The 13,016-nt window shown below is 43.3% G+C and overlaps 1 protein-coding gene across 4 annotated transcripts in view; it reads left to right on the forward strand.

The window, feature by feature from the left end:
• TSPAN14 (tetraspanin 14) overlaps window positions 1–13,016 on the forward strand; it is a 51,135-nt gene that overhangs the window by 2,149 nt on the left and 35,970 nt on the right. The gene's annotated exons all lie outside the window — the stretch shown is intronic.

Below are 13,016 nucleotides of genomic sequence, written 5' to 3' on the forward strand. Positions count from 1 at the left end.
AATCAGTTGCCGAGCGTCTGAATTTTGATGACATGATTGTGGGGATACTGCAGCTAGTGAGAAAAACAGTCCTAAGTCCCATTTTTTTTTCCCCAGTGCCATTGTAATCTTGGTCACTAAATAAACTGTCGTGAAGTCAAGGACTTCTGGTATTTTACAATTCAGGGAGTCCTCGACTTATAACGGCCGGGGGGAAGGCAGGGCCTGCAGTTTCCATTTTGTTGCAATCAATGCAATTGGGATTATAACAACTGTAGGTCTCTTGAGTTGAGGTCCCTTCATGCAATTTCTCTGGGTGCCTAAATTAGCTTGAATGGGATCCTATCGGCTAAGGAGTTGTGCCGATGATGCTTGTGGGGTTGTTGTTGTTGTTCTCCTCCTCACAGTCTGCATAAAGGGGTTTTGTGCACATATGTTAAACAGACAAGCAGATGTTTAATGCATTGATTGTCATCTGTCAGAAATGGTATAGGTAGGGCCTCCTGCTTAGGCGGGGGAGGGGGTTGGACTAGATGACCTGCAAGGTCCCTTCCAACTCTGTTGTTCTGTAAAAAGAAGACTGGACAGCCACTTTGTCTGAAGTGGTGTAGGGTCTCTTGCTTGAGCAAGGGGTTGGACTAGATGACCAGAAGGTCCCAATAGGATGGGATCCTATTGGGTAAAGTGTTGTGTAGATGCTGCTTGTGGGTTGTTGTTTTTTCCTCACAGCCTGGACAAAGGGGTTTTGCGAACATACGTTAAACACACGAACATAGGTTTAATGGATTGCCGTTTGTCTGAAATGACATGGGGTCTCCTGCTTGAGCAGGGGTTGGACTGGATGACCTACAAGGTCCAGTTATTTTGTTAAATAACATAGGGCATAAGGCTCCCCTTGAGTCGCGTTAAAAACACCTTGGATTTATCTTGAGGTTTGGGACAGATTATGCAGCCTTAGCACAACAAAATGTTGTGTCTCCTTGTAGATAGATACAAAGCAGTTGATGTACCGCAGTGTTTTTTTTCCCCCAAATGTGGCAACGTTCGGACTTCAACATCCAGAATTGGCTAGGGAATTCTGGGAGCTGAAGTCTATACATCTTAAACTTGCCAACTTCAAAGCAAATATTGATGCAGGGCCCTAATAACTCTTCCAGATAACCATAATCTTTGTTGTGGACATTGTTGGAGAAGAAACAACCTTTCACAGCTCTTCAGTATCATCTTGTTTATACAGGACAGCACAACTACATAATTTCTTGAGCAGAGCTCAACTCCAGGAGATTTCATGGATGGTCAGTTTCTTGAGAATGGTATTGAATTGATGTGATTTTTTAAAAAGGATTTCCAGGCTAACCACAGATATGAGATCTCTTGGTGGTCTCCCATCCGTGCACAAACCTAGGTCTGGGACTTCTTTGTTTCATTTCCCAGTCCGGAGGGACTCCCAGCGGGTGCCACCTCATGCAAAGACTTTTGAAAGTTGTGATAACACATCGAGATATATTACCCAGGTTGTTTTTGTGGTGGTTTTTAAGGCATGAAGAGACGTGAATGATGCGGAGGTGACTTGAGCAGACTGGAAAGCAGACATGGGAAAATTTGTTTTCAGCTGAGCCCCAGATAGCAAATGTGTGAAATCTTTAAATTTTGGGTTGTTGAGTCCAGTTTAAATTCAAACTGCTCCAAAAAAAAAAAAAAAAAAAAGCGGTTCAACCCTTTCTAATGTCAACCCCTTTACCCAAGACTCCACCCAACAATAGCAGGTTTGAAGAGGTCCCCCTGTTTACAACCAGAACAAAACATACAGAAAGAACATTATTGTTTGATGTGCTAATTTTGTGCGGCAGGTACAAGGGCTCTGCAATTTGCACGCTTCTGGCTGAGGTTGGGCTTGGCTGGATAACGGCGAAGTTTCAATCCAGAGAAAGTTGCTCTCCATCAACATTTTTAAAGAGCAGAGAGGGAGTGCCTTTATGGGTGCAGCGAACCTTTTCATGCATAATTCAGCTCTTTTTCTTCTTCTTTCTTTTCCTGAGATAAATATAGGTTTCATTTTGTGGCATCGTAAAGCATTGATTCGGGTTTTGTTATTTTTTTTTTCCCAGGGTAATTTTTCCCAAAGGTGTCTCTTTCGCAGCAGCCTGCTTCGCTAGTTTTCTCAGTCAGTCTTAAAATAAATTTCTGCCGGAGGATTTGCAGAATTCATGCCTCAAAATCTGCAAGAAGGCAGCCGCTCTCCTTAATACTAGTTTCACTTTCTACTCCATTGTTTGGCCTCCAGGTTCGCCTCTGAAAGCCTTCTTCCACGCCATGCAATTCACCTTAGTAGAGTTAGCTAAGAAGGTGACAATTCATTTGGGGGGATTTCCTGATGATTTGGCCCATTCAGGCGCTAACCAGCTTCTTGGATCAACCAGGGTTGGTTGGTTGACTTTGATTAGGTGCCACCAAGTCATGGCTGATAGCAATAGCCAGAGCCTTTAGCCTTTTTCCCGCTTCACAATGCTTGTAAGGCCCTCTCTAAGCAGTTTGCAGAGTCAGCCACTTGGCCCCAACAATCTGGGTCCTCATTTTACCCAGCTTGGAAGGATGGAAGGCTGAGTCAACCTAAGGAGGAAGGAAGGAAGGAAGGAAGATAGCAATAGCATTTAGACTTATATACCGCTTTATAGTGCTTTTACAGCCCTCTCTAAGCAGTTTGCAGAGTCAACCTCGTGCCCCCAATAATTTAGGTCCTCGTTTTACCGACTTCGGAAGGGTGGAAGGCTGAGCCAACCTCGAGCTGGTTAGGATCAAACTCCTGACAGTAGGCAGAATTGGCCTGCGATACTGCAGTCTCACCACTGCACCATCACGGTCCATCTTTCCTTTTTTTCCTTCCTTCCTCCCCCTCCCTCCCTCCCTCCCTCCCTCCCTCCCTTCCTTCCTTCCTTCCTTCCTTCCTTCCTTCCTTCCTTCCTTCCTTCCCAGTTAGCAAGATCACTTAGACTTATATACCACTTCACAAGTGCTTTGCAGCCCTCTCTAAGGGGTTTGCAGAGTCAGCCTCTTGCCCCCAACAATTTTGGCTCCTTATTTTACCCATCTCGGAAGGACGGAAGGCTGAGTCAATTGAGACTGGGTGACTTTGGGCCAGTCGCTCTCTCTCAGCCCACCTCACAGGGTTGTTTTTTGAGGGGAAAATAGGTGGAGGAAGTCATGTTGGATACGTTCACCACCTTCTGCTGTTTGTAAAAATAATAAAAATGGGATCCCAATAAATACAGTCAAATCCATCAGTTAGACAGGCAAGGATCCGCTTAAACTGAAATGCGTCTAATACACTTTTGCAAGTTTGCCCCTGAATTTCAACCTTTGGCAGGGAGCAATCGTTTATTGGCCTCTACTTATAAAAAGGTCAAATACCACTCAGGATTCTTTTGGAGAAATTCATATTGCTCAGTGTGAGTAATCCACTTGGTTAATCGGTTTGAAAATTATGGAGAAAGAATAGTGCGCATTGAAATTTCTGCCGCCTCTTCATCACAGGGATAATCAAACGGTTCATTTGGAAGAATTTCTACCAAATGAAAAAAAGAGTCCATCTAGTGGTAGATTAAATTTAATCCTCTGGAAAAATTAGCTGATGCCTGACGATGTAATGCCCAAGTAATTGGCAATGCGTTTAATGTAGTTAAAGGACAACCTGAAGGCAGGAAGGTGATTTTACCCACAAAAGTGGAAGGACACTTTGATCCCCACAGTGGATGGCTACAGAAGGTGATGGAGTAAGCAAGACTTTCACAGCCATTTCTGTTTTAAATTTGGGGCTAGCCTACTGCTGTGCCAGAATGTTTTTTTCTTCATCCTGATTGGTTGGGAGTCTTGGTCTGTGTTTATTGGTCTTGGAATTTGCTGTGTTCTGTTTGAATGGTGTTTCTAATATCTTCTGTCTGTTTTGTGGCTTTTTTTGTCTTGATTGGCTGGCAACATTATGTTTCCTGTATTGGAGGCTTTTAGTGCGGCTTGGCTCCGAGTAAATGGATGGCTATCATTTATTAGGAAGCTAGGTTTCCTCTGGGTGCCTGGTTGGGGTGTGTTTGAGCTGGAGGTATCAGGGGGGATCTGTTTGTGCCCAGGTGTTTGCCTGGCTTGTGGTGTGGAGATTTTTTTGTTTGTGAGTGCAGGCTTCCAAATAATTGACAGTCTGGTGGAATCATCTCTTCTATTCATACTTTCAGGTCTTTTTTTCAATCTCTATGGCTTCTCTGATAATTCTGTGGCTGGGGTTTTCTATAGTGGCTAGGGTTTTGGTGCCACAAAAGCAAAATCACCGGCTTGATCCACAAAAACACACTGAGATATAATGGAGACCTAGAAGATGAACAGACCTATGGAACAGCTGTCCTGCCCTACATAAGAGGTACTACAGACAAAATCAGTAAGATACTATACAGGCATCACATCAAGACTGCCTTCAAAACAGACATAAAAATAGCAGCCATCCTAAGAAACCTCAAAGATAAAATTGACCTGGAAAACCAAGGCATATATGAAGTCCCCTGTGCATCATGCCCTGCCACATACATTGGACAGACCAATAGAAGAATAGTACCCGCCTGGATGAACACAAAAATGCAGTAAAAAAGCTGGAGCACACTTCCTCACTAGTCCCACACATGAAAGCAACAGGTCATAGCATCGACTTCAATGGCACCAAAACCCTAGCCACTATAGAAAACCCCAGCCACAGAATTATCAGAGAAGCCATAGAGATTGAAAAAAGACCTGAAAACATGAATAGAAGAGAAGACAAAAAAAGCCACAAAACAGACAGAAGATATTAGAAACACCAATCAAGCAGAACACAGCAAATTCCAAGGCCAATAAACACAGACCAAGACTCCCAACCAATCAGGATGAAGAAAAAACCATTCTGGCACAGCAATAGGCTAGCTCCAAATTTAAAACTGAAACGGCTGTGGAAGTCTGACTCACAGATGAACACAATACAGAAGCCTGATGTTGGCAGATGAGATTCTGCCGAAACATTGCTACAACTTTAAAAGCACAACTATAATGACGTGGGAAAATACCCGAACAAAGCTGAATACTATACGTGTAAGTACCCGTGAAAACTTAAGAAAACACACATGCGCGCGCGCACACACACACACACAGTATTCAGCTTTGTTCGGGTATTTTCCCACATCATTATAGTTGTGCTTTTAAAGTTGTAGCAACGTTTCAGCAGAATCTCATCTGCCATCATCAGGCTTCTGTATTGTGTTCGTCTATGAGTCGGACTTTTACAGTTATTTCAGTTTTAAATTTGGGGCTAGCCTACTGCTGTGCCAGAAGGGTTTTGCCTGATGATGGCAGATGAGATTCTAGGAAAATACCGGAACAAAGCTGAATACCATACATGTAAGTACCCGCGAAAACTTAAGAAAACACACGTCATTGTAGTTGTGGTTTTAAGGTTGTAGCAACGTTTCGGCAGAATCTCATCTGCCATCATCAACTGTAAAAGTCTGACTCACAGACGAACACAATACAGAAGCCTAATGATGGCAGATGAGATTCTGCCGAAATGTTGCTACAACTTTAAAAGCACAACTATAATGAAGTGGGAAAATACCCGAACAAAGCTGAATACCATATATGTATGTATATGTATATATGTATATGTATATGTATATGTATATGTATATAAATAATTTGCTGAAACCATTTCTGGACTTTGTGCTCCAGGTGGGGAAAAAAATGAAACTTTGCTTTGGGGTTTGCCAGTTGGATAGGTTTCTTGTTATAGAATTATTATGCGAAAGTCAGAAATGTCTAGTGTATATTACTATTCAAAACATTGAGGTTTTGTGTTACCCTATTCTATTGCACCAAAGGAAGCTGGAAGTCAATGCTCCCCCCCCCCACTTTATCCCTTCTATTGTACACTTTTCTCTCTCTCTCTCCTCTTCCCCTCCCTTATTTTACCATTATTTTCATTTTTTTCCATTGTATTTTTGCGTTTCATATTCATACTTCGACAAATGAATGAAAACACATTTGAAATTTTAAAAAAATGCAGTCAAAGGACAACTCAAACTGTATTGGAGAAGGAAATTGAAAGTAATGTAGTTAGCTGTGAAATTTCGACAAGAATATAACCAAAGGGCGAAAACTTAGATGATGAATTTCGGGAGATAAGCCTGAACATTCCTGCCTCGAAAGAGTTCTCACCACGTCTGTGAATCATGACTTGATACTGACATTTTGGGGGAATAGTCATGCGTTTATTTCAGTGGCTCATCTTGTATTCAGGGGTGAAGGTTGACAATAGGCCGGAAGGGATGTGAGATCCCACAGGTGCTGCCATTGGCTTGGCTTCATTCGAGGCCTCGTTATCAGTGGTGGGCTTCACATTTTTTATCAAGGGGTTCTCTGCCTGGTTGCTGGGTGGGTGTGGCCTAGTTGGCCTCCTGCACTATGGTCTGTGTTTAGGGGTGTTTTTGCCCTCCCTGGGCTCTGGAGGCTTTCCTTGGGCCTCCAGGAGGATAAAAATGGCCTCCCCGGGCTCCAGAGGCTCACTGGAAGCCAGAAACGGGCCCATTTCTGGCCTTCCTGAACTCCTGGGAGGCCTGTTTTTCACCCTCCCTCAGCCTCCGTGCACGCCCTGCACTTACCTGCATCCAAAATGGGCTGCGTGGGGACTCCTGGGGTGGGAGGGGCCAGCCAGGAGTGGGATTTGGGGGTTCTCCAAAGTGCACAGAATCTCAGCTAGGGGCTCTCCCAAACCCCTGCGAGCCCCCAGCAGCCCAGCCCTGTTCCTTATGGACTGGGATTACCCAAAAGTCCAAACTCTACAAGTAGTCCTTTGACTTAAGCACCACAATTGGCAACTGGAGCTTCCAATTGCTAAGCGGTGGGGTCATTAAGTGAGTTGCGTCTGATTTTATGACCTTTTTTTTTTTTTTTTTGGCTGACTTTGCTTCTTGCAAGCGCCCTGGTGGTTTTGTGTGTGTTTGTGTGTTTGTGATAAATGGGGATTGTGTGTACCCAGGATGGTCATAAATACATGCCAAAATTTTGATTCCCCCGACCGTGAAGATGCTGCAACAGTTGTAAGCCATGAGGACCAGACATATGTCTTTTTTGTTTTCAGCGCCATCATAACTTTGGTCATTAAATGAATGGTCGTAAGACAAGAACTGCCTTGCATGGCTTGCAAATCTCAGCAGCTGTGTTATGACTAAGAGAACCAGTGGGTGAGCGTTTGTTCTTTTGTTAGTAGCCTTAGGCGTTTCTTCGCTAGATTTCCTAAATTTGGGGCAGGTGCTGAGATAAGGACTTGAGCATCCAGAGAAATTCCCATGCTACAAGTCTAACCTGTGTTGAATACTTACTTTTAATTTCAGTTTCAAGAGAATGGCTCCATGGAGATCAATGGATAAGAGCTGTCTTATTCTTATTGTTGAAGGAGAACTTTCCTTTTAGGTGCTTACGTGCTTTTTGGGTTGGGCTTCCGGTGAGTCTTTCCTAAAGATAATCCTCAACTTTTCCAAAAAGTCTGCTGGTGGTAGGCTATGCTTTAGGCCAGGGGTGTCCAACCTTGGCAAATTTAAGATTTGTGGACTTCAATCCCAGAATTCCCCAGCCAGTGTGTTGAAGTCCATGTTGGTCTTAAAGTTGCCAAGGTTGGACACCGCTGCTCTAGGGGTGAAAAGGACAGGCAAATCCATTGAATTTGGCCATGTCTTCCTTCCTATATGTCCCCAATGCAGTAGACCTAAAGTTCACAGAAGGAAATTCTGCAGGAAACTTGGCAACGAAACTTCTGAAGGAAACTTTATAAGATGGTTATTATTTGCATGATCTCTACTGGGTCTTTGGCTGTGGAGATTCTCCATCATCCAAGTCATGGTTGTCCCAAAGATGGTTCCCCCCCTCCCCACAAAGGCAACTGGACTTTATTGGTTTTGTTCTCTGGAAACGTTTCACTTCTCATCCAAGAAGCCTCTTCAGGTTCTGAACTGAAGCAGCTTCTTATATGAGAAGTGAAATGTTTTCAAAGAAAGAAAAAAAAAAAACCCTCAAGAAACTCCAGTTGCCTTTTGGGGGGGGAAAAACACCCCCATCTTTGGGATAGATTGGTTCTTCCCCAACCTGTTCTACTGATGAAGTGTTGGGAGCTGCTCTCCAAATGTATCGGGTTGGAACCTTCCATCCACATCTTGTGTTCAGCTGTGTTGCTTAAGGAAGACGAATCAGTCCAAGAGTGGCGGAGCCTTATCTCTATTACAGCCCTTCCCTTGCAGCTTCACTACTCAGATAGCACAAGTGTCAGTTGACTTGGCTGATCTCCAGAAGCCAAAAGCCAGGCTGAGAAAGGTCGTTGGACACCATCAAAACCCAAGAACCAAAAACTGGGTTGGAAAGACAAGAAGACATCCCAGAAGAAGTCAGGGGCACAGCATTTATGCAGTGCTACCAGGACAATCACATGGCTGTGTCCATGAAGTCCACCTTCATTTGAAAGACCTTTTTGATGTTTGCCTACAAGGACCTAAAACTTGTTATGCTTCTCAGACTCCCCAAACTCTTTTCTTTGGAATTATGATGAAACCAACATCTATGTAGATCCTCACACTGTTTGGCTTTCTCTAGTCCGGCCAATGTTTGTATGCTCAGTGTCTTAGCAGCTGCACAACTGTGTTTTAGATGGTATGGTGCCCTCCAATATCACACTGTGTATTTTTGTGTAAAAAAAAAGTCCTTTGTGGTCTAGCTCTACTCTGAAGTTAAATTCCTTAAATAAGGAGCTGCGTTTTGGCATGCTTTCACCAACCACAATTGGTGGACGACTTGAAGATTATCTATTTGTCTGCTCCCATTTTCATTGTCTCAGAGACCATGCACTGAGTGGGAGAGTTAGCAAGAACTCATCTGTGAACTTACATAAAGTTTCGAGAGGCACTTTCACAAGGTAGGGTTCATTTTAGAACTTCTTCCTCACATCCTTCAATTCTGTGAGTATTAAACGGGAGTAGCATGGTATGATCAACAGACTAACAGAGTTGGATCTTGGAGGATCTCGGAAGGGATTGGACTAGAAGAAGAATTCTAAGACCTCTGTCTTCTACTCCCAACCCCCCTGCTCAAGCAGGAACCTATACCATTTCAGACAAATAGTTATCCAATCTCTTCTTTAAAAACTTCCCGTGTTGGAGCATTCACAACTTCTGGAGGAAAGTTCATTCCACTGATTGACTGTTCTCACTCTCAGGAAATTCCTCCTTACTTCTAGCTTGCTTCTTTCTTTGATGAGTTTCCATCCATGGCTTCTTGACCTGCCTCCAGGGGCTTTGGACACTAGCTTGATCCCCTCCTCTTCTATGTGGCGACCTCTCAAATATTGGAACCCTGCTATCATGTCACCCCTAGTCCTTCCTTTCAATAAAGTAGACATAGCCAATTCCTCATTAACTCCCATTGACCCTAATTTTCCCTTACAACAATCCCTCAAAACCATATAGGTTTAACCAGGTTTCATTCCAGCTTCATGCACATTAGAGGGACCGAATTAAATTGCAGTTTGTCTGTATGTCTGAATTGTGATACAGATAGCTTTATTCTATCAAGTTTATATAGCTTTGGGTTAAAAATCCAAATCGAACACATTTTTGTCGTTTTGTTGCAGTCCTTAAAAACTTTTGTTTTGCCTGCAAATGCCTTTTTGTATCTCTTGCAAATACTTGGGCAGAGTGAAAGACGGAGAGCAAATCATACCATTGTTGCTGGAATTACTAAAAATAATACTCTTGCAAACTGTATTTTGGGACGAGTGGTGGAAGGTTATAATTTGGAGGCTCCGTTCAAAAAGAAAAAAATCCTGCTGAACTCTTTAAGTCTAGCTAACAGATCAGGGGAGGGATGTGGAGTTCACCATGGCTCAAAGTTATGACTGCACTGACAAAACACACACATTCGTGAAGTGTTGCATGTTTTTGAGAAGAGCAACAAAGATGAGTAGCAGGCTGGAGGCTAAAACAAAATATGAACGGTTGCAAGAACTGGGTGTGTCTAGTCTAGAGAAAAGGGGGATTATGGGTGTCATGATAGCAATATTCCAGTATTTGAGGGGCTGCCCCAAAGAAGAGAGAGTCAAATTATTCTCCAAAGCTCTGGAGGGCAGGACAAGAAACAACGGATGGGAATTAATCAAGGAGAGGAGAACCAGCCTGGAATTGAGGAGGAACTTCCGAGCAGCGAGGACAATTAACCAGCAATCAACCCATCAATCAGAATAGAGCTGGAGGGGACCTTGGAGGTCTTCTAGTCCAGCCCCCTGCTCAAACAGGAGGCCCTATACCATTTCAGCAGAAGGGCTTCCCTCTTCATCACTGGAGGTTTTCAAGAAGAAACGAGGCAGCCATTTGTCCAGCATAGTATAAGTTCTTCTGCTTGAGCAAAAGAGTTGGACTAGAAACAGGGTTGTCAAACTCGATTTCATTGAGGGCTTGTGTTTGATCTCAGGGGTGGGGGAGGGAGAGGGGTGGGTGGCCAGGGTGGGTGTGGCCAGCTCAATGTCATTCATGTTCAGGGGAGCAGTTATGGTGGCCAAGTGCTAAGGCAGGGTTCCCCTCAGATCCTCCCTCCCTCATTATAACCTTCCTTCCTTCCTTCCTTCCTTCCTTCCTTCCTTCCTTCCTTCCTTCCTTCCTTCCTTCCTTCCTTTTTTTTCTTTTTCCTTCCCTCTTCATTTTCCTTTCTTTTTTCTTCCCTTCTTTCTTTTTTTGCTCTCTTCCCCTCTTCCCTTTTTTTTTCTTTCCCCTCTTCCTTTCTCCTTTCCTGTCCCTTCTTGCATGCTCAAATGCCAAAGAGGAAACATTTCTCCTTTGGTTTGGTTTGGTTGTTAGTTTGTTTTGCTGAGCCCTCTGCCTGGTGGGGATGCACATGTCCTTCCTGAGCTCTTGTTTTCTGCTGGCAGAGGCACCGGGGCTGATCCTTTAATGTTTCCAGGGTGGCCCCACAGGCCAGATCTAACCAGATCCGGCCCTTGGAGTCTTAAGTTTAACCTGGACTTGAAGAGCTCCAAGGTCCCTTCCAACCCTATTTATTCTACGTTTCATGAGAGGAATCCAGTTGCTGGCATGCACATTGGTTACAGGCCAGTCAGAATGTTACAGAATACGTGGAATGCTTGACTGGGGGTTGGACTAGAAGACCTCCAAGGTCCCCTCCAATTCTGTTATCCTGTTAAGTCATAATTAAAGTAGGCTTTGTAAACTTCAAGTTTTGGTGAACTGGTTAAGGCCAGCCAGTCTTTGTAGTCAATGCAAGACACGGTTGCAACACTAAGTGAGTCTAAGGATTACCTGGTTTTGCACATGAGTTCAATTCCTGTAAGTAGAGTACATCTCAATGAGATCATCATTTCTAGTCATGAGCTTGCGTTCTTCTAGTAATCTTTCTTATTTGTTGCATTTCTGTCTTGAACATTTCCTTAACTTTATCAAGCCTAATTATTTTTCCCCATCCAAGGTTCACATTTCGTGTCTAAAATATGTAAGTTCTTGAGGCCTTGTGTACACTCAGTAATGATTTGATACAGGACTGATTCATTTGTCGTTCTTCTCCGGTCCATGGTGTCTTTTCATCACCACCTCACAATATATAATAGAAAATTGCCTATTTTGTTTTCTTGTTTTTACAACAGAAAGGTTAAGTGATGGTCATTTCAATGATAACTGAAGGCTGAGCTTCAGCTATCTTTAATTTGGATGAAACGCCATTGTGGATTTTCTGTTTGCTTCACTGGTTATTTTTTGACATGCAGTTCTTGACATGATATTTGAAACAAGGATTGTTCTCTCAGCCTGGCGAGAAAAATGTAACAAAAACCCTCTGATATACTGCATGCTTTTACATGTGTAAGCTACTTTGGGAGGCCAGACTGGTGAGGCCTTAGCACAGCTCATAATTTATTGTGGCAACATTCATGCAAGACTTTCTTTCATGTGAGCTGACTCAGCCCATGGATTAGTATTGTTCAGAAAATAGCCATACAGTGTGCTTTCGCCACTTAACCCCTTATAGTGGATCGACTATAGCTTCTCTTTTTAAACTGAAGATGTTTTAGACATTGTTTTGCAGAATAGTGCTGGAAGGGGTCTTGGAGGTCATCTAGTCTAGCCCCCTGCTCAAGCAGGAGACACTGTTATTCCAGACAAATTGCTGTCCAATCTCTTCTTAAAAACCTCCAGTGTTAGAGTACCTACAACTTCTGGAGGCAAACTGTTCCACTGGTTAATTGTCCTCACTGTTAGAAAGTTTCTCCTTAATTCCAGGTTGCTTCTCTCTTTGTTCAGTTTCCGTCCATTGCTTCTTGTCCTGCTTTGGAGAATAATTTGACTCCCTCTTCTTTGGGGCAGCCCCTCAAATACTGGAAGACTGCTATCAAGTCAACCCTAGTCCTTCTTTTATCTAAACTAGCCATACCCAGTTCCTGCAACCATTCTTCATATGTTTTAGTCTCTAGGCCTTTAATCATCCTGGTTGCTCTTTTTCAAAGTCTTAACATCTTTTTTTTTTGTAATGTGGTGACCAAAATTGGTTGCAGTATATCAGGTGTGGCCTTACTAAGGTTTTATAAAGTGTTACTCATACTTCACATGATTTTGATTCTATGCCTCTGTTTATGCAACCCAGGATTGCATTGGCTTTGTTGGCTGCTGCCTCACATGGCTGGCTCATGTTTAAGGGATCGTCCACTAGGACTCCAAGCTCTCTTCATCTCCACTGCTTTGCAATGATTCCAACATCTCCACTGCTGTTTTAAGGGGGGGGGGGAGTTAATTGCACGAAATGGGGGAGGGAACCGGATGTTCACCTTGTTTATTGTGTGTTCTTGGATTTCTTTAAGGAGGAAGTGGAGGAAACGAGAGTGAGCGTAGACTTATAGGTCTATTAAAACTTTTACAGTGAGGAAATACAAGAATAGCCTCCCCAGAAACCGAATTCTTTTGTGAGAATCCAGAGATTCTCACCTCCAAGGG

This window comes from Notechis scutatus, chromosome 4 (assembly GCF_049901735.1).
Source record: "Notechis scutatus isolate UNSWTSFEM ecotype Mainland chromosome 4, rNotScu1.2, whole genome shotgun sequence".
Taxonomy (NCBI): Eukaryota; Metazoa; Chordata; class Lepidosauria; order Squamata; family Elapidae; genus Notechis; species Notechis scutatus.